General features: G+C 30.1%; 1 long non-coding RNA gene across 1 annotated transcript; it reads right to left on the reverse strand.

The window, feature by feature from the left end:
• Window positions 1–7,018: 7,018 nt before the first annotated feature.
• On the reverse strand, window positions 7,019–9,620 carry LOC114925306 (uncharacterized). Its single transcript, XR_003814061.2, has 3 exons — window positions 9,502–9,620; window positions 8,535–8,874; window positions 7,019–7,633 (listed from the first exon to the last, which is right to left on the reverse strand). It is a non-coding gene; the product is annotated as an uncharacterized lncRNA (long non-coding RNA).
• Between the last annotated feature and the right edge of the window lie 14,009 nt (window positions 9,621–23,629).

Here is a 23,629-nt window from a genome sequence, read left to right on the forward strand (position 1 = left end):
GTTTTGAGTGAATTTTTGCATTTTGGTTGTTTAGGTACTAACCGTTAGTGAGGAATTGTTGGGTTTCATCTCTAATTTTTGTGGATAAGGTAATATTTCCATAAACCCTTGTAGTTTGGTATATTATGAATATTAGGTTTTTTATTTTGATATATATATGATGTTAGTTTGAGCTTTGGTGCTTGTTGGAGTTGCTTGGGCTTTTTGGAAGCTTGTGGGATCCATGTTTTGGTGTGTTGTGCATATTAGGGATCGGCCAAGGTATGGTTTCAGTTTTCTCTATGTAATATGTAATATTTCTAGACACTTAGACTAGTGGACCATAGGATAAGTTTGAATTGTTGATAATGGATTATGATTATTGATGCTTGTGATGATTTTAATGAATTGTGATATTGTTGTTTATTATTGAGATTGAAGTTGAATAATAAAAATATTGAGTAGTGATATTAGATTTGGATGCTTATTGATATTGATAAATGTTAAGGATTTTGAATTAAGGTTGAGTTGTGACTTATTGAAAATGTGAAGGTGTGTAAGTAGGAAATTTTGAGTGAAAATAGTAAAAATGTATATGGATAGGTTGTGGAATAAATTGAAAGATATAAGAACATCATTTAGGTCCATTGAAACTATTTTGGTTGTAGGATGATTGGCTTTGATTATGAATTTTGGAAGTTGAGAACCTAGTTAACTTTGGTAGAAAATCAGTTTTTGGTGAACTTTAGCGGATCATAACTTGAGCCTCTGTTTTTAAAATTGGTTAGAAATTGCTTTAAATTAAAGATGATTCAAAGAGCTTTAAATTGATATAAAGTTTGAGAGAAATAGATTTTTGTAGAGAAAGTTATGAACGTTTAAAGTTTGGTGTAAAAACTGAATTTCTGTAGATTTGAAAATTTTCTAAGTCTGGTGAGGGTTGCGTACGCGACATAATGCATACAACACGGCCATTACATTTGGGTTGGGCATCTCGCGTATGAGAGCATTTCATGCGTACACGAACTATCAGAATTTTGACCCTTGCATACGCGAAATTTAACACGCGGCGCGAGCGACCCATTCGGGTTGGGACACTCGCGTACGCGAGCAGGAGGTCGCGTACACGAGCAGGTGGTCGCGTATGCGACCACCCATTTTTAACTACATGCATACGCGAGACAGGGCTTGCGTACATGAGACCCCTGTCTTACTGAAAAATCATTTTTCTTCATTTTCAAAGGTTCTCGAGCTTTCCAAACATTCTTTAAGTGCTGTTTAAGAATACTATCTAATTAGGTCCCAATACTACTAAAGATGAGTTAGAGACTTAAATAGATAAATTTTTGTATGAATTTTGAAAGACGGTGACTTAGGTTTCTAGAGTATTGAGGATGAATTAGTTGAGAGATGGCAGAGTACTGTAACGACGATTGATATAATGAATTGTAAAATTATGGATTGATGATGTTTGAGACGAGTCTAAGACTCGGAGTGGAATGATGAATTTACTGAGTACTAAAAATGAATTCTGAAAAACCACTGATACATTATTTTATGCTGAGATTGTTGAGTCGCTATGCGTCTCGGGTAAGGGCTGTGGCAGTCTCCCGCTTGTCGAGGTCACAGCGCCGGCGTAAGGACGGTGGTGAATCCCACTTATGTTGAGATGTGAGGGCTGGAATGGTATCCCGCTCGCATAACCTTCTCTGCTGCATGAGTGTGCAGGGCCTATATCCCTAGCATGGCAAAAAGGCTACATCCGGGAGGATGTGTCGGGTTGGTATTTATAGACTGACAAGTGATATCACAAGCCAAATAGGACAGACATTCATCATGTGCATATTCTATATGTTTGTTTGGTTTGCCGACTTGCATTGTTTGCCTAATTGTATAACATGTTTAATTGCTTCTTGCTTTACTTGATATACATGATAATTATTTGTGCTTTGCTTGTATGAATTACTCGTGTTTTCTGCTGGGATTGAGGAGGTTCGGTAGGCGGTGGCGATGGGATCGCATAGCGGTTAGGCTGGTGAAGGCTGTGGGACAGCGGTGTAAACGTTAGTTTAGAAATTCCTTAAGATAGAATACCCTGATTCATTTATGATTTTAAAGTTATGGTTTTCAATTTAGTATGATTTAAGTTTGAATCTTATGCTCGATGTGAAGTCCTAGGATTACCTCTGGCATCCCGGAATCTTACATCTTACATTACTGAGCACTGTTACCATACTGAGAACCTACGGTTCTCTTACCATATTGTGTTGTTGTTTTTCAGATGCAGGTCGTAACTAGGGATGGCAACGGGTCCCCATGGGGCGGGAACATATCCCCCGCCCCCCGCCCCCCGCCCCCCGCCTCCAAAACCTGTTCCCGTCCCCGCCCCATCCCCGTGACGGGTAACGGGGACCCGTATCCGCCGGGGATCGGGGTCTCCACGGATATCCGCGGATTTTTATAAAAAATAATAAACATAAAAAAAACAGAAAAAATAGAAAAAAAAATCATTCCTAATTGTTATTACAAACACATTTTTTATTGTCTCCAAATACTTAAATGAGCAATAAGCAACAAACATCTCTACTAAATATATTTATAAAACATTAAAATAACCAAACATATTCAAAAACTAAAAAATATAATTCTGAAGCCTTCTTTCACCCTGTGATGGTAGTGATGGTAAATTCTGATTTATTTGAATCCTACATGGAACAAAAGAACACAAATAATAGATTAACAGGACTCATAAAACTTCAAAGAAATCACAAAAATATAGATTGTAATGAACAGAATCAAAATGAGGATTAATCAGAGTTAGAAATAATACTATAATAATTAACAAGTTCTTCAAAGTAAATTAAAATTAACAAGTTGTTCAAAGTATATTAAAATAAATCAGAACATGTTCTTCACAGCAAATCAACAAGTTCTTCAAAACAAATTAACATTAACAAGTTTTTCAAAGCAAATTAAGATAAATCAGAATATGTTCTTCAACAATGAATGCTAGTGGATTTACCCGAGCAACAATTTCAGTGTCTATAAATGCCACATGATCGCATACAAGGGAAACCCCTCATTATCAAATCACAGGCTTCGCCATTGTTACCGCCATAAAACACTTGTAACTCAACTATATTCAACTTCTTAACTGTTCTCTGCACCTTCAACACCATATCTGTTTCCACGTTGCTTTCTCCCTTATAACATTTCCTACTCCCCTTCTATCAAAAACCAGAAATTCAAACATATCAGCTAAAAGTCTAAAATCAAAACCATGTCATCGAAATCTAGACCGAAATTCAATCATTAATCGCCACACCAGCAAAATAACTAACTTTTGAATAATTATTTAAAAAAGTAAATCTAATTTCTATGAATAAAAAATAAATTAGAAAATCATAATAATCAAACTATGACTAAGCAAAATCAAATTAACAAATTCTTGAAAACAAATTAAGATAAATCAGAACAAGTTCTTCAAAGCAAATTAACAAGTTCTTCAAATTAAATTAAGATAAATTAGAACAAGTTCTTCAAAGCAAAACAAAATTAACAAATTCTTCATAGCAAATTAAAATAAATCAGTACTAATTCTGCAAAGCAAATTAAAATTAGAGACATAATATAATAGATGAACCCTAAAACCACAACTGAATAAATTTAAATGGTAGTTCACAAAATTTACTGGGAAGAAGAGTAGCTGAGCTGACGGTGAAGATCGGCGACAAGGCGAAGAGGCGAAGACGTGAAGACGAGATGAGATGACACGTAGAGGCGAAGACACGAAGGTTTGCGAAGGGGCTCTATAGTGACGTTGGCGTTGCTGCCTCGGCTGGGTCAGGCGGCGACGAACATGCTCTCCTCGACTGGGTCAGGCGGAGACGGCGATGTTCTCCTCAACTGGCCAGATGCGACGACAATGTTGCGACTGAGAACGAGATGACTAGTAAGACTCAGACGCGCGAGAAGAAGGTAGGAGCTTCGTGTTGGCGGCAGTGAGGGGGTAGGAGATGGCAAACGGTAGTGGTGACTGGTAGTGGTGAGACTGTGAGAGGAGAGGAGAGGAATGAAGAGGAGAAGGAGAACGAACTTCAGAGTTTAGAGTGAGCGAATGTGAGTGACGGCTAGGATTCCAACCCTTGACCCTTTACTTTGATATATATATATATATATATATATATATATATATATAGGGGTATTATTGTCTTTCTATATATACGGGGATTATACGGGTCCCCACGGGGTGGGGACCTCTATCCACGCCCCCGTCCCGTATAATAAACGGGTCCCCGTCCCCCGTCCCCGCGGGTACATAATCTCCCCCATGTCTGCCCCCCGACGGATAAATCCCCGCAGGTACCTGTTCCGCTGGAGATTTTTGCCATCCCTAGTCGTAACCCACCTCGGTGAGTTATGTGATGGTGACAGAGCGGAGGATCTCCTATCATCTTTTGCCTTTTGATTACTTTTGTTTAGTACTCTCACTTTTGTATTTTATTTGCCTTGGAGACTTACTTTGAGAGAGATATATTGTATAAGCTGTTTTAACTTTCAAAATTATGTATGTTTGTATATAACTAATCGACCTAAACTCTGCAGGCTGAGGCTAGTATCTTATGATTATTATACTCTTATATATACATATGCTTTATTATCTTGTATCTACACCTTGTACCTTTATGCTTTTAGCTTCGCGTGAACGTTTGCGCTTTTAAAACTCTATTTTTGAGCTTATTCCTTCATTAGGCTTCTAGAATTACTAATTCTTTCTATATATAATATTGTATACACCTTAGAATTTTCGTAACCTTTGATTAACATTTGCTTTACGGCATGAGGTAAGGCTTAGGGTAATTAGAATGTTAAAGCCAAAGACCCAAGTGACAATAAAATGGGAGCATTTTCAACAAATCTTCAATACCATAATATATATATATATATATATATATATATATATATATATATAGAAGAAATTGAAAAAAGAGAAACATATTGCAAAATTTTCTCTCAGATTTTTTAAGTTTTTTTTTTTGTAATTCTTCTATTTTAGAAGAGATTTAAAAAATTGTAATCTAGAAATTTTATTTTATATCTTAATTTATATTATATCATTGTAACTCACAAAATAGTCTAAGTATATTAAGAAATATTTTAAAATTATATTTTAAAAATATAAAATTAAAATAAAAAATAAAAATCAAATTAATAAAATTCAAATTATAATAAATTATATCAATTTTTTATCTTAAAATTAATCTAAATTGAATTGTAAAATATAATTTTATTTTCTAGGCAACACAAAAGATCGAAAGCGGCGCCACCAATCATGGGATTGTTCCATGGTTTTTTTTCTTGCCTACTAAATCATTGTGTGTGTTTATATTTTATTTATTTACTTTTCATCAACCTAAATCATGGGGAGTTACACATAATTTACTCGATTTTGATTAAATTTTTAAAGTGGTCTCTCATATTTGGTCCATGCACTAATGTTACTCTTCAGTTTTCAATTACATTAAATGGGTTCTCCAGTTTGAACTTCGAACTGCATACAGATTCCTCAGCCCATTTCCAGCCTGAGTCAGCAAACAAAACGCTGACCTAGCACTGCCACTACCACCTATGACAACTGAAACGGCTAGCTGATGTAGAATACCTTTCAAAATTTTACAATTCAGTCCTTGGCCCCAATGATAACTGCTAAATATAGTTCTTCCCCCTTCCTTTCTGATTTTGTTCCTTAGCTTGTTCTTGCTCCTCTTTTTTTGCCATTGTTATTGTACTCATAATAGGGAGTGGTAGTCACATTTTAGGAAGTTTGAATCGCTCCTCTACGATGGAAAATTGGACAAGGAACACTATGTGAAGTAGGCTGAGACGGGTTTCAGAGTGCTGCGGATGTAGGTGTTGGCCGGTTCTTAGGTAGTCAAGGACAAAGACGCATTCTAATAAGCTCATCTTCGGTTGTCCAAATTATAATGTGAGTGTCCAAACTTTTTAAATTTTTAAGTATTATTAATTTGAGGTAGATATTTGGCTAAGTTAAATGCATATTTGCATACTAGTAAAAAGAAATGGTATGAATTATTTGTTTGAAAAGATTTTGTACAAGACAAGGTTCCTGTGAAAGGTGATGAAGAAAATGAGAAGAATGAGCTAAAGATTAACATTGCATGGAGAGTGGGTAAATTAAAAACAGATGTTAAAAATATAAAAGTGATTATTCAAGTACTGGGTTTAGGATTTTTAGTAGTATTTGTGTTTGTGTTAATGTTATTGTTGAAGGTTTAAACAGAAGGTTGTTGCTACAATGCAGAACCATGATGTTAACGTAATCCATTTTACAAATATTGTAAATGAAATAAGGTGTGTTTTGATGCATGAATTGATTGTGCTCTTCGATAGCTTGTTTCTTTGGTTTTGGTTTTGTAAATTTAATTGAACACACAATTATTAAATGCATAAGCAACAATAAAAATAGGTAACATAAAATATAATTCTTAACTAATTCAAAACAATATTAGTTCATGTAAAATTCTACAATAATATAGAGATGACAATAACAATAAAAAAGAAATTTAGTATTGTTTTAACTATTTTTCAGCACCCTAAATACCATAACATAGTTGCAGAAAAATTTATAAATCAACAACAACAAACAAAAAACAAGAAGAACATTGTCATAATTGTTTAAAAAAATATCACAAACTTTGAAGTTGGCATCCTAAACCTATGGACATTAAGCTTAAACGTCACTTCTGTCTTAGGGGTTTGAATCCTAGAGTGGGCACAAACTTGAGGAAGTCTGTCAACCGTGCTATAGTGGCTTCACTAGCTCCCTGTATTGGATCCAAGGTTGTAGACCCTGTTGGAGGAGGTGACCTTCTTCTAGGTGCCATCTTTACAAGTCTTGCTGGTGTCTTCTTTTTAAGTTCACGAACTTGCAGTGCACACAAATGACAATATAAACAGACAAAGAAATTAGATTCCAAATTTTAAAAAATACATAGTATGAACAGCTATGAGACAATACCTTTTGAGAGTCTTCTGCTTCAAAATATGACGGCTGAGATAGATCAATCTCAACCTGTTGGACACCCTCTACCACAAGATGCTGTAGCAGTACCAGTTGCTATAACAAAAGCAGTTGTAGTGGCAGTTGTAGTAGTAGTGGTTGCTGTAGAATTTGCAGAAACAATTGCAGTGGAATTTTGAGCTGCATTCTTAGGGTCCTTTGTAGCAGCCTCAGCAGCCTTGGCAGCAGTAGCAGTAGCAGCTTCTGTAGCATTGGCAGCTCTCTTTTTCTCACATCCTCTTTTGGTATGACTTTTCTGCAGACAATACTTGCAAGTAAATGAACGTAGCTGCCTCTTCAAAGTAGTACTTGGCTTTGATTTCTTGTTAGATTGACCTCCTTCATCCGCATCCTTTCTCCTCTTGGTTTGGAGCTTGCCCGATTTTCTCTTGATCAATGGTGCCAAATGCCTATTGTATTCAGATCATTCCCATCATTGTTGGCTAGGTAGTGGGTTGATGTGGTGGCTATAAGTGGCTTTGTAGGACTCCATAGTTAATAGCTTGTGACAAAAATTCTCTGAATGCTTGTTGACTCTAGCAAGAACAGCACAAGCATGTACACACAGGATTCCTGTAAACATAGAAATAATAATAAAGTAACTAATTAACTAAGTAATTAACTAATTAAATAACCAACCAAACGTATAAACAATACATAGACTAATTAACTCTGCATCAGTAAACAAGCAAATGAAGTAGACTAATGAACTCTGCATCAGTAAACAATGGGAGTCTTTTCAACATTAGAATTAGCACAATGGTGTGGAACGGATGTGGCATTTTTCTTTACTTGCTCTCCAATATCCCTTACTTCATCATCAATATAGATCATAACCTCCTTTCCTTGTAGCAGTTCAGGTGATGAAACCTCATGTTCAATAAAAATATCAACAAAATCCTTGTTTTGTGAACCCATCTGACACATCTCTCTTAACTCTGCATCAGTGTTTAACTTTCTCAAACCCACTTCTATACTCTTCTTCCGAAGTACAAACTACCAAACTTTCTTCATTCTGTCATAAACTAACTTCTTAAAGTAGTTTCTCAGATAAAATACATCAAATATATCCACCTCAAGATCACCCAAGCAGCTTCTATTATCAAGATAATAACCCACCTTTTTGTCAACACCCTTTTCAAAAGTTCCTCCATGATAAAATATAATATCCAAACTTCATCCATATGTAGCGTATATAAATAAATAAATTAAATACACGCAGCACTAACACTGTATCACAACTACACATGAGTAACATTAATGGAAAAAAAAAGCCCTTGTTTCATACATAAAAAATAGAGCAAATAAAATTTCACCCTAACATAGTAACCAAAAAAAATCTAATAGCATAATAATTTCAAAAAATAACAAATGCAAATGAAATCACCTCAAAAAACAACTCAAATGAGGAATGATAAATGAGTATCCAAAAAAAAATTCAAACGGTAAAAATATTGCTAATCTCATTTCTTACACATCATGGTGGTACCTTCTGCTTCAGCAACTTTCTATGGTTGGCGTTCTTCCTTCTCGTGCTAACAATCTTAGGAAATCGTTAAATTAAAGGAGCCCTACTGTCACGACATTCTCTGGAGAAGAAGAAGACGAAAAGTTTAACAAAAAAAGAAGAAAGAGTTGTGAATAATAACCCTTATCCAAGAAACCTTTCAATACTCCTGCATAACAATACGACGTTTTTTTTTTTTTTTTCATTTTTCACCTACAAGCAAAACGACGCCATTCAGTGGCAGTGCCAAGTCAGCGCTCTGCTTACTGACTCAGGTCGAAAATGGATTGAGGGATCTGTATGCAGCCTGAAACTCAAATTGAAGAGCCCATTTAGTGCAATTGAAAATTAAGGAACAACATTAATATGCAAATAGAATTTGAGAGATCACTTTAAGAATTTAGTCTTACAAAAAATAATTCATCACTTCAACCGACAATTTAGTATAGTGCATAATCTCTACTAAATCTTTGTATGTACATAAACAAACCCTAAAAGTTATCTAATTCTCACCCATTACATCATAAAAAAGATAAATATGTACACATAAATTTTTAGATAATTCACACAAAAAATAAAATAAAATAAAATTCAATATTACCTAAATATTCTAAATCAAATAAAGTTACACAGATATAGTTATTTTATGTAAATCGAAATTATTATACGGATATCCTCATTTTAGTACTGAGAAATATTTTAAAACATATACATAATATTGTCTCCCATTTATTTTACTCAGGTAAATTACACTAATTTTAATAACTGCTAAATAAGATTAAGGTATGAAATGCATATAAATATATGAAAGCTGTGATTACTAATTTCTCGTTATGAAACATTTTTAATATTTTCCCTATTAACTAAACACCAGTTTAAAAAGAAAAAGAAAAAGAAAAAAGCAAAACAAAACACCAGTCAAATGAAAACTTACTATTGAAAGTAGGAGACCAGGAGAAGCGAGACAAAAAAAAAAACAAGAAAAAAATTGGGAGGAAGAAAGAAGAAGAGTGCATGTGAGATTTTGATTGAAGGGTCATCGAGATGCGTCATGAGTGCAGAGAGAGTGGTCAGAGACCGTATACGGAAGAGGACCATACGGCTTGTCCAACAAAACCATGGATACCACCAACCTTGTGGTCCCTACCACGATCCCTTCTGTCGTGGGACCCCCACATGCCCTTCACTCTGTCTCTACTTATTATTGTGCTGAACTTAGTTGCCCAACCAACCATTTTATTTACTCTATCCTTCATTGAACTCACCAACATGCCCACTCATCTTCATCTAACTTGCCATTGCTGCTCTCTCTGCCTTATATCAAACAAATTACTCTGGTTTTCAAAGTGACTTTGATTTACATGTGATAATAATGTAAAATAATTTATATATTGGTTTCAATGGTTATTTTCATTGTCTTATTATTAGAATTTAAATCCTTTCAAAATTAAAAAAAGGAGAAATTAAATTCTCTAAAAGTAGGCAATTTGTAACTAAAATGTAAAAGTGGGAAGTTAAAAATTCTTGAATTTATATTTGATTTTTTAAATCTTTTACAATATTTCTAGTGTAAAAATTTAAATATTAATTTGTTGTAAATTTAAATTTTGATCTATTTTAAAATTTTTTATTTAGTTAATAGATTACTATATATATAAGATGAGAATGATACTTATTTAAACAATACGTAAATTAATTTTTTGACCAATCTAAAATAATTAAATTTATATTTGATTAACTTATGTATTTTGTAGGAGTTAAATTTTAAAAATTTATATATGAATTTAATTTGCATACATTTTAATGTAAATAATTCATATATAATAACAATAGAAATAATGAGTGGTTTTAGTAATAATAATAAGTACGAACATTGAAGTTCAAAATATAAATTTTAAGATAATTTGCTGGGATAAAATAAATAGAGTTTAAAATTATGTAAATATTTTAAATAGAATTAGTTACACGTTCTGTTATAAATATTTTTATATAAATTAAATTAAATTAATTTGATTTATTCTATTTATATGTAAATCAAATTAACTTGATTCAATTTATTATATACATGCATGTTGTATCCACAGTAAATCAAATCAAGTTTATTTATTATTTATTAATTTTAAAACATAAATATTAATAAAAATTATCTTTATTTAGATTCAGATAAAATATTTAAAAAATAAATAAAAAATAAATAAAAATAGAAATTTAACTTTTATGTTTTAATTTAAATTCCAAAAAATTTATATTTTTTACAAACTTATAAATTTAAAATGGAATAATAAATTATTTTTAAATCATAAAAATAATAATTTGATTCATTAGCATCTAAAAAATTATTACTAAAACTTTTAAGGTTAAAAAATTATTATAAAATATAGTTTTATAAGGTGACATAGAAATAAAAACTTAAATTTTTTCAGAGTCAGAAGTAAAAAATGTCAATAATCTGTAGTAGTAATAAATCGAATAAAGTAGCTAAATTCGATTTGTTACTGGTACATGATATATATTATACATAAATAGTGTAAATTGAATAAATTTGATTCGATTTATATAAAAATATTTAGGATAAAGTATGCAACCAATCCTGTTTTGGAACGTTTGTATAATTTAAATTTTATTTATTCTAAATTTTATTGATGGCATTTAATAAAAAACATAACTGATACAAATATTTAGTTTTATATATTATTATAATTATAAAAATACCTTTTATATGTACTATAGAAAACAATTAATTCGATAATAGTATACAAATACTTTAAATTTTTTATCCATTTATTTGAATCAAAATTAAAGTTATAAAAAGATATTAACTTTTTGTCCATCATAATTGCGTAATTTTTCTTCCAACCTCTTTTGCTCATAATTGTGTTACCAACGACGTTGAATATTGAGCTACACATGTTAGGTAACATTAAATATGACTATCGTAATTATTTACTAAAATTTATTGTTTGATTTTTGTTGTTTAATATTGTAGTCAAATGAACAGAAGTCTTATTACTTTATTGGTGTTTGGTTTGTCTTTTGTAGGTTTTTTTTTTCCCATTTAGTGCTTTTGCTGCTTTGATTCTCACTTTTAACCTTTTGCGCAAGGACTGGAGGAACATATATAAATAAAAGAGAAGTTCTGTTAATAAAAACAAAATAAGTGTAACGCATAGATGCCTGAAAATGTTATCCCGTTAGAGTATATGCCAAGTTGACTAATAAGTAGGTTAATGTATGTTGTCTTCTATATTATTCAAAATAGTTAAGTTAAAATAATTTAAACTAAAAGAAAGCTATCATATTACCTTTTTTCTTAGAAGAGAATCACGTCGCTCATATGAATCATTAAATAAAAAAATTAATATCATTAAACTTTCCGTGATCACCACAAAAAAGCTGACTATTATCTTATTTAAAACATAATTATATTCTTTCCGTTAATCAAAATATGTCACTTTTTATAAACATAAATTATATTATTAATTTATTATAGCTAATTTAATTGTACATACAATTTTTTTATATATACCTTTTATTCAAAGAGAAAATGGCATTCAGCTAACACTAATTTGTCAAATGCTTAGATCAATAAACTTTTGAATATAAGCATGTAATAATTACATTTAATTAGACCAATAGATTATAAAAGCTTGGTACTTTCATAGTTAGCTAAATAACAATATATATAATAAATTGCACTAGTTTCCTTAAAAAGAGATTATAAAAGCGATGTCATATTTGTAAATGAAATTATTAGCGTAATATAATATAACCAATTCTCTTTCTTTTTTAATTTTTAAATTCTATGTAAATTCTCTTTTTATCCACGTAAAATGACATAATTACATAAAGAAAGATGGGCTCTTCTCTCCTATTGTTGCGTAGTAGTAGTGTAGTACAATCGTACAAACCACCACATGGTGCCTACTGCCTAGGGACTAGGGGAATGGGTGGCGATGTGGCATAAAAGTAAGGTTGGGTAATGGGAGAGAAACAGAGGGGTATAATTGGAAAATAAATAGGCAGCGCCCATAGTCACGCACTCACGCAGACCCCGTTGTCTCCTCACAATTGGATCTTCGCACGTTAGAATACCAACATTGAAGTATAGGCCAACAGAAAAAATTTGGATTTTTTTTAAAAAATAAAATAAGTATAAAATTTATGTATTTAGACACGCTCTCAAAAATTACGAACTTTTTTCCCTTTTGTCTTATCTCAACTTCAGAGTTGACGACTATTTTTTACTAAAGTATTAAGTATCTGGCCTTAGTGTGGCCATACTGGTTCAAAAATATCACGTTTGTAACCCTAATACATTTAAAAAAAAAAAACTGCTACTTTTTATAAGTTTATAATAAAGTATAAAAATAATTAAGTCCACAATTTAAGTTCCAAGTTATTGTTAATGGTACGTCTAAAAAATTTTCAAGCATTCACTAATTGATTTTTATTCATACATAATTTAAGATAATACGTCACATCTTTAAATGTGATCATACACTCCCGTCATGATAGATGAAATGTGTGTATTTTCAAATATCATCTCTCAACAAAGACAGAAATCAAGGTGTTATATATATATATATATATATATATATATATATATATATATATATATATATATATATATATATATATAAAAACTCTAAACTACATCGCATACTTAAATTTGATCTCTCTGAGATATGGCATTAAAATATTGGAAAGTATCATGGTGTGACTAATTCTTTTAGGCTAAAGCATCCTCGACTATAAACATATGACTAAGTTCAGTTTTGTAACAAAAACCGCTTTTTCATACGTTTTTAAAAACTATATACCGTAAACCAATTAATAATGTAGGGCTGTACATGGATCGGATAATATTCGCATATCTGCGGTAATATTCGCATCCGATTCGAATTTTGTGGATATTATTCGATCCGCAAATTTACATATCTGCACATTTCATATAAATAGCATAGTTTAAGAAAGTAAACCCTAATGTGATATAAATTTTAGGTGTGGTATTTTATGAATTTTATGATATCTTGTTTTTAATTTTTTATATTGTACTTCAACTTAGAATAATTAAATTTAAATCTTGTGTTATTATTTTGTTTTTGTTATTCAAGAGAACTTTTATTGATAATATTTTAGAAGTAAATAGACTTAATCAGGTGAAAAATGAATTTTCTGGATTTTTTTTGTAAAAACAGCCAAACAGAATCTTAAAATAATTTTTTTAATTATGCGGATATACCCGATATCCGATCTGATCCGATCTGATCCGCACACTTATGAATCAGATCGGATCGGATCCGGTCTAAAAAAATGCGGATATCTTATGTATCCGATTCAATCCTATGAGTGCAGTATGAATCGGATAGAATTTAAGACTATATCCAATCCGATTCGATCCGTGTGCAACCCTAAATGTGGACATCGTTAATTAAAATCGAACGAGAAAATCAACACATATTTTTTCTAAAAGACATTCAAAATACTAACACTAATATCACACCTTAACTAATTATTCTTAAGAAGAGAAATTTTTTTGGGTCACAAAATGTCTAACTAATTCAATTCAATTAAAATAAAGTTATTAACTAAGATAAAACTAACTAATATAACAAGATCTACAATAAAATAATCTACAAAAAATATTATATTAACAACCTAACAAACTATATAACAAACTACTTTTAACATATATATCGTGTACACTAAACTATAATAATTATCTAACCTAAACTAGCGAAATAAATTTAATAAAACAACAACAACAACAAAGCCTTGTCCTACTAAATGTGATCGGCTACATGAATCAAACGATACTATTGTGTTATGTCATGTATCATGTCTACAGAAAGACGATTTACATGTAGATCTCGTTTGACCACCTCATAGATGGTCTTCTTAGATCTTCCTCTGCCTTTTGCCCCTTGTCCATCTTCCATCTCATCTACCCTCCTGACTGGATGTTCTATCGGTCTTCTTCTCACATATCCAAACTACCTGAGACGCGATTCAACCATTTTTTCCACAATGGGTGCTACTCCAACTCTCTCTCTTATATCTTCGTTCCTTATTTTATCCAATCGCGTATGACCACTCATCCATCTCAACATCTTCATCTCTGTCATACTCAGCTTATGTCCGTGCTCCCCTTTAGCCGCCCAATACTCCGTACCATAAAACATAGCAGGTCTTATAGCGGTGTGATAGAATTTACCTTTAAGTTTTAAAGGCACTTTTTTGTCGCATATAAAACCAGATACACTCCGCCATTTTGACCAACCTGCTTGGATCTTATGATTTACATCTTGTTCAATCTCTCCATTATCTTGTATGATGCACCTAAGATACTTAAAACTTTTAACTTTTCGTAGGATGTTTTCTCCAATCTTCACCTTTATATTAGGGTTTTTCCTTCTCAAACTGAACTTACATTCCATATATTTCGTCTTGTTACGGCTTACGTGCAGATCATACACTTCTAGAGCTCCTCTCCATAACTCCAACTTCTTATTTAGGTCTTCCCTTGACTCTCCCATAAGGACGATATCATCGGCAAAAAGCATACACCATGACACAATTACCAACCTTGCGGTTGAGAGCTCCGACAATGTGGGTGATCGCATTCAAACTGTTAATATTCACGTGATGTATTGTAAATCCCCCGAAATCCAATGAAAAGAGAAAAAGAAAGTTAATTTCTCTAAAAAAAACTTTCAAAAGAATGAAAAAGAAGAAAAAGAAGAAAATAAAAGCACAACTTAATTACACGTGTCTTATTTATCTTGGTCTCACAGGGGACAAGATACGTAACAAAGAAAAAAAATATAAATTTTTGGATAATTCACACAAAGAAATGAAATAGAATCCATTATTATCTAAATGTCCTAAATCAAATAAAGTTACTTAGATGTATTTATTCTATGTAAATCAAAACTATTAATTTCGATTTAAGCTATTTTATATAAATCGAATTGAGTACATTCAATTTACGTGAACCTCTAGTAAATTGACGTTTAGTAAAGTCACGTTGGGAGTTTTAACCCATGGTAAATCGAATGAAATGTGCGGCTGGATCACCTCCTTATAAAATTCCCAAACTGCTAATATTATATACTTTAGACTCATACCCTAAATCGAATTAAGAGAATTCAATTTGTATTGACTCATTTTACGTTAGACTCTGATTTGGTTGGTCTTGATAATTCGAAGTAAATCGAAGCAGTTTTATTCGATTTAACCATGGGCTGAAACTTCCAACATGACTCTACTAGTAAATAGAATCTAATCACTTCAATTTACTAGAGATTCACGTAAATCAAATGTACTCAATTCGATTTATATGAAATAGGTTAAATCGAACTTAATAGCATAAAATGAGGACATCTACGTAATCTTATTCGATTTAGTTCATTCAGATAATATTAGATTTCATTTCATTTTTTTAGGTGAATTAGCCTAAATTTCTATACGCATGTATATATGTGTAAAATTTATATTTATATTTTATGATTCAAAATAAATTTAAACATGTTGATAAATATTTTAAATATGTTTTCAAAAAATTTATTATTTGGCACATTAGTTCTCAATAAATCTTTATTCGAATTTGAGAAATAGGAGTAGTAAAACGGATAATTTGTCCAGTCGCGTCAAGACTTGTCTAAAAATAAAATGAATTGTCCTACTCTACCAAAATAAAACCGACTTAAAATATTAATCTCTTCTATTTTATGATGAGTTATTAGATTGACTGTCTAGTTTGTCTGACATTTTTTTAAATTAATTAAAATTAATCTAAAAATAATAAATAAAAATTTTATCATAATTCAAAAGATAAATCATCCATTTAAATTTAACATTTTATCTGTTTGTCCTATTTTGACTTCAGCTTTTAAAATGTCCTTATTAAATTGATCTGACTTAAAACGATTTATTATAACTCTACACGCACGTGTGTATATATTAAGAATATATATTAAAAATAAAATTGGACACGCTAACACGTGATGATATTTAGGTGTGTCTAAACGTCTCCATAAAAATTTTTTTTATTTTTTATTATGACACGATTGGACACAGCAGTCAGCAGACACATAAGTCGGTCGAGTGTCAATAAATATTATATCCAAAATATGTCTGACATACGAATATGTTAACTCAACAAAATATTCATACTTTGGCCAACTCTCTACAAATGCAAAAATTAGGAAATTATTAAAAATAACATCTCATAGTTGCACAACATGCCCAAAATCGATTTCCATAAAGAACAAAAACACATTTGGTGAAGGAAGTGTGTAAATAATCCTTCTCAAGAGTAATAGACAGGGTCTTTGCGGATATAAAAAAGCATTTCAAATTAGCATCAAATGTTTTGTAATACATTCCCTTTATTTAAATAAGAGGAAAGTATTTTTTTATCCTTAATATTTGTAATTTTTTTAAATATTTTTAATATTTAGTTTCATTCAATGATATTTTTAATATTTTCGATTTGTATTAAAATTATTCTTAAATATTAACTCTATCTAAAATATTAGAGATAAAATAAAAAAATCCAAGAATAATTTTGATACAAATTAATAATATTATGAACAAAATTAAATAAATTAAAAATATTAAAATAAAATTAAATTAAATTAAATATTAGAGATATTTTTAAAAGAAAATTGTTAACAAATAAAGACAAAAATATATTTTATCTTTTAAATAAAAATTCATGAATAGCATACATAATATTTAAAATGAAATTGTCAACTAAGGTAGATATAATAAAAAATTACTTTTGAGAATTTACAAATATTTAATAACCTTAATATTTTTAAATATATTATGAGGATTAAAAAAATAAAATTAATATTTTAGGGGCACATTTATGCATTATTAAAGATATTTATCAATAAAAAATTTTCAAATAACATATGATAAAATACATATTTGATTTGAATAAAAATATTCATTAAACATTATAACATAGTCTACATAATAATCTGAGAGCCGGACTTAAAATATATTATCTAATTACATTAACCAAATCTAACTCGTTGTCATTATTTACGAGAATATTTAAACTTAATTCGTAACGAAGTAGTACTTGAATTAATTCTTAAAATTACACTTTTGTCTTATTATAATTTTTAAAATTTTAATTATTTAATTTAGTTTCTTAATTTAATATCTTTGACTCATGTTAGTTTTGGATTTTATTTTTATTATAGAACCATTAACGAGGTGTCGAAATAGATTAACAATCATCAAACTAAACTCCATAATAAGATTATTTAATATGGTAATTAAAATTTTTTTATCCCAAGTTACTTTTTAAGAAACCTTTAAAATTATTAAGTGAAATAAATAACAATGTGTTAGGATAAAGATGGATGTCCATCATATAATATTTGGTGGCTCAATTTCTCAATAAAAAAAGTTCAAATTCTCAACATAGATTATATTAATAAAGTTTGAAAATAAAAAACTTGATACTTATTAAATAGAGGGCTAAGTCTCAGACAATAGATACACAACAATAACATAAACACTTCTCTCTATATGTACGATGTATATTTTGAGATAACAATATTAGTAAATATTAATATTAAAATTTTTTATTTATACTTCTTTATTTTATATTTATTTTCTCTTCCTTATTTATTTATTTCACAACAATGTTATCAGTACGAGATTCCGATAAAAATTTAGAAAAACTCAGATAATAAATTTTTATTATGTTAAAATTCTCTTTTCTTGAATTTAATGCTTTCGATATATATGGAAACTACTACTTATTATGGATATTAGATGCTAAAATTCATCTTGATTCAATGGATCTTGGAGATACCATTAAAGCTGAAAATAGAGCATCCCAAAAGGATAAAGCCAAAGCCATGATCTTCCTTTGTCGTCATCCTGACGAAAAATTGAAAAATGAATATATCTCACACTAAAAGATCTTACAGATCTGTGGAAGAACCTTGAATAAAGGTATAATCATCAAAAGACAGTGATACTTCCTCAAGTTCGATATGAGTGGACACACTTGCGTCTACAGAATTTTAAATCCATAAATGAATACAATTCAACAATGTTTCAAATTACCTCACGAATAAAATTATGTGTGGAAAAGATAACTGATAATGATATGTTAGAGAAAATCTTTTCGACCTTCCATGCATCGAATGTGCTTCTACAGCAGCAGTATCGAGAAAAAGAATTTAAAAAATATTATGATCTAATTTCTTGCCTTCTTGTTGCTGAACATAACAATGAATTGCTTTAAAAAAATCATGAAACGTGCCCAGCTGGCGCCGTCCCATTTTCTGAAACAAATGCGACAAATTATAACCCCAGAAGAGGTAAATGGCAATAATTTGGTAATAAGAAAAATTATAGAAGAAAGAAAATTTACTTTCACAAAAAAAGAATCTCATCAAAAGTGGGATAAAGAAAGAAATAATTGGCAAAATAAATCAATAGAGGATAAATGTTTCCGTTGTGATGAAAAGGTTCATTGGTCACGTACCTGTCATACTCCAAGGCACTTAGTTGATCTTTACAAGCATCCTTGAAAAAGAATGACAAAAGAAAGGAGACAAATTTTGTTTCAAATGATGTTGAAAATTACACCACTCATTATAAAATATCTTATTTCTTTGAGGATCATGAAGAAAATATTGGTCATTTAATCAATGATGAAAAAGTCTAATATTTGGGTTCGTTAAGTATTTATTTAAATAAATAATGTAAGAAATTTTTTGTTAAGTTTTATTTCCTATGTATTTGAATTTCAAGTATGAGTATATAAATAATGTTTAATAAAATATTAATGTATATGTTTAAAAATTTTAAATCACTAAATGTATCAAATTTAATAATAATAACAATAATTTTTTAGTATATAATACTATTTTTATATAGAATGTTTCTTAGAAAAACAATTTCAATCAGGAATACAATTCTACTGTGCATGTACTTTTATTTATTTTATTATTATTATTAGTCTTTAAAAAAATAGTAAGGACATATAGTGAAGATATTTGCCTTACGAATAGTGCAAGTTTGCATACCATTCTCAAAAGTAATACATATTTTACTCATCTTGTACTAAAAGAAGAATGTATTAATACAATTATTGGCTCAAGCTATGTGATAAAAGGCTTCAGAAGAATTATAATTTTATTTACTGGAAGAACAAAATTTATAATAAATAATGCACTATTGTCTACTGAGTCTCTAAGAAACTTGTTGGGTTTTATAGATATTCGCCGAAATGGATATCATATTAAAATAATGAATGAAAAAAATCATGAGTACTTATGTATCACAACTCATGATTTAAATAAAAAGGTTATATTAAAAAAGTTACCCTCACTTTCTTCTAGATTATATTATACTAAAATCAGTGCAATTGAATCACATGCTATTGTAAACCAGAAGTTTACTAGCCAAAATAAATTCATAATTTGGTATGATTGATTGGGGTATCCTAGAACAACCATGATGCGGATAATTATTGAAAACTTCCATGGACATTCACTAAAAAACTAGAAGATTCTTAAATCTAGTGAATTTTGTTATGTTGCATGTTCTAAGAGAAAGCTAATTTTACGGCCATCACCAGTAAATATTAGATTTGAGTCTTCTAAATTTCTAGAAAACAAGGCGATATATGTGGACTTATTCATCCACCATGTGAATATTTTAGATATTTTATGGTCATATTAGACGCATCTTTGAGATGGTCACATGTGTGCTTATTGTTTTCTCGCAACCTAGCGTTTGCAAGATTACTTGCTCAAATTATTCGATCAAAAGAACATTTTTCAGAAAATTCAATCAACACAATTCGTCTTGATAATGCTGGTGACTTCACCTCTCAGGCTTTCGATGCTTATTGTATGGCCAATGGTATAAGTGTTGAACATCCAGTAGCTCATGTTCATACACAAAATAGACTAGCAGAGTCACTTGTTAAACGGTTCCAATTGATTGCTAGATCCTTACTTATAAGAACAAATCTCTCAATCTTTGGGCATGTTATTTTACATGCTATAGCACTTATTCTTTTAAGACCAACAAGTTACCATTAATTCTCTCCTCTACAATTAGTTTTTGGTCAACAACCAAATGTTTTTCACTTGAGAATATTTGGGTGTGCGATATATATTCCAATTGTCTTGCCTTATAGCACCAAAATGGGACCCAAAAAAAAATTAGAGATATATTGGATATGATTCTCCCTCTATAGTGAGGTATCTTGAAATACAAACTAGATATTTATTTAAATCCCAATTTGCAGATTGTCATTTTGATGAATTTAAATTTCCAACATTAGGGAGAGAGAATAAATTTCTTGAAAAGAAACTAAATTGGAATGCATCATCCTTGATGCATTTAGATCCTCGATCAAGGCAATGTGAACTACAAATTCAAAAAATTATACATTTGTAAAGAATAGCAAATAAATTGCCTGATACATTTTCTAATACGAAAATGATAACTAAATCCTATATATCAGCTGAAAATGCCCCGATTCGAATTGATATCCAGTCGGATAAATGGCCACTGAAACAAATTCACGTCAGAAGCATGGTTGGTCTGTTAGTTCTAAAGACAAAAATTTTTAAAAAAGAAAAGAGGTAAATACTATTCCTGTTGAAAAAATAAAGACATAGTAAAGATACCTGCAGTTGTCCAAAATTCTGATATAATTTTAATCTCAGAAGACGTTCATGTATCTGAAAATTCTGAAAATTGTGAAAATGATGAGATCTTTAAAAAATTATGTCTTTATAGGAAAAAAAATAGAAGCAAAATAAAAACAATTGTCAATGAAATTTTTGCATATAATGCGACATTACACATCATGCATGAAAGTAAGGATCTTGAACCAAGAACAGTCGCAGAATGTCGATAAAGGAATGATTGACCAAGATGGAAAGAAGCTATGAAGGCTGAGTTAGACTTACTTGCAAAACGTGAAGTTTTTGGACCTATAGTCTATATACTAGAAGATGTAAATCTGTTAGATACAGATGGGTATTTGTGAGAAAGCAAGATGAGAAAAATGAAGTTGTACGCTACAAAACTTGACTTGTGGCACAAGGTTTTTCACAAAGTTCCGATATAGATTATAAAGAAACATATTTCCTTGTATTTGATGCAATCACTTTGCGTTATTTAATCAGTTTATCTGCATACCATAAACTCCATATGCATCTAATGGATGTGGTGACAACTTATTTATACGGATCATTAGATCGTAATATCTATATGAAGATTCCTGAAAGAATAAAGATATCTAAACCATCCAATGAATATTCGTAGGGGTTATACTCAGTCAAATTGCAAAGATCTTTATATGGTCTAAAGCAATTTGGACAAATGTGATATAATCGTCTTATTGAGTATTTGACTAAAAACGGATTTAAGAATGATGATATCTGCCCATGTATTTTCATAAAGAAATCTGCATCTGGATTCATTATAATTGCTGTGTACGTTGATGATTTTTATATCATTGGGACTCTTGAAGAGATTCCAACAATTATAAAAACTCTAAAAGAATAATTTGAGATGAAAGATCATGGAAAGACTAAATTTTGTCTTGGCCTGCAGATCGAGCATACAAAAAATAAAATCTTTATTCATCAAACAACATACACAAAAAGGATTTTGAAAAGATTTTATATAGATAAGTCATATCCATTAAATACCCCAATGATTTTAAGGTCATTGGAAGTGGAAAAATATCAATTCTGTCCTAAAGAAGAAAATGAAGATATCATTGGTTGTGAAGTACCATATCTTAGTGTCATTAGATCACTAATGTATCTTGCTAATAATACACGACCTGACATATCATTTGCTGTGAATTTACTAGCAAGGTATAGTACCTCTCCAACCAGAAGACATTGTAATGGAATCAAACAAATCTTTCGATATCTTCATGGAACAGTTGATATGGGTTTGTTTTATCCATATGAATCTAAGTCACAATTAGTTGACTATGTATGTGTAGGATACCTATTCACATATGTTGATATAGCTATATCATAGAGGTCCACAAAACAAACGATAGCAACAACGTCCTCTAATCATACTGAAATACTAGCGTTAATGAAGCAAGTCACGATTATTTTTTGCTCAAGAGTTTAATCGAATATATTCTGTCATCATATGGACTAATTGATCATAAAATAGCTTCAACTGTTCTGTTTGAAGATAATACAGCATGCATTGCTCAACTTAAAGGTGGATACATCAAACGTGATAGAACAAAGCATATTTTTCCCAAATTCTTCTTTACTCATAACCTTCAAAATCAAGGAACAATTGATGTCTAACAGATCTACTCAAACAATAATCTGAAAAATTTATTTACAAAGTCACTTCCAAAATCCTCCTTTGAAAGACTGGTACATCAGATTAGGATGTGCCGATTTCGAGATATTAAATAATGTCGATAAAAGGGAGAGTCTGTATTCTTTTTTCCTTGGTCAGGTTTTTTTTTTCTATTGAATTTTTCTTGATAAGGTTTTTAATGAGGTAGTCCTCATCACAAAAGATATTATACTCTTTTTTCTTCACTAAAATTTTTTTTCTATTAAATTTTTTTTAGTAAAATTTTAATAAGGCATAATTTTAAATAAACATCTAAAGAGAGTGTTGTAATAAGGATGACTGTCCATTATTTGATAATTTGTGTAGTTCAGTTTCTCAATAAAAAAAGGTTCAAATTCTCAAAATAAATTACATTAATAAAATTTAAAAATAAAAAACTTTGATAAACGTGTATCAATAAAGAACCAAATCTCAGACAATAAATACACAATAATAACATAAACATTTCTCTTTATATGTACGATGCAACATATAAAAATTAATATATATATCATTTTAATTATATTAAAATAATAATATTAATAAATATTAATAATAAAATTTTTTTATTTATATTTTTTTATTATATATATATATTTTTTATTTATTTATTTCACAACACAATCAGTCATTACTTATATTATTTGTATACGAGATACTTGAAAGTAAGTTTTTAAACTGAT

This window comes from Arachis hypogaea, chromosome 15 (genome assembly GCF_003086295.3).
Source record: "Arachis hypogaea cultivar Tifrunner chromosome 15, arahy.Tifrunner.gnm2.J5K5, whole genome shotgun sequence".
Classification (NCBI taxonomy): Eukaryota; Viridiplantae; Streptophyta; class Magnoliopsida; order Fabales; family Fabaceae; genus Arachis; species Arachis hypogaea.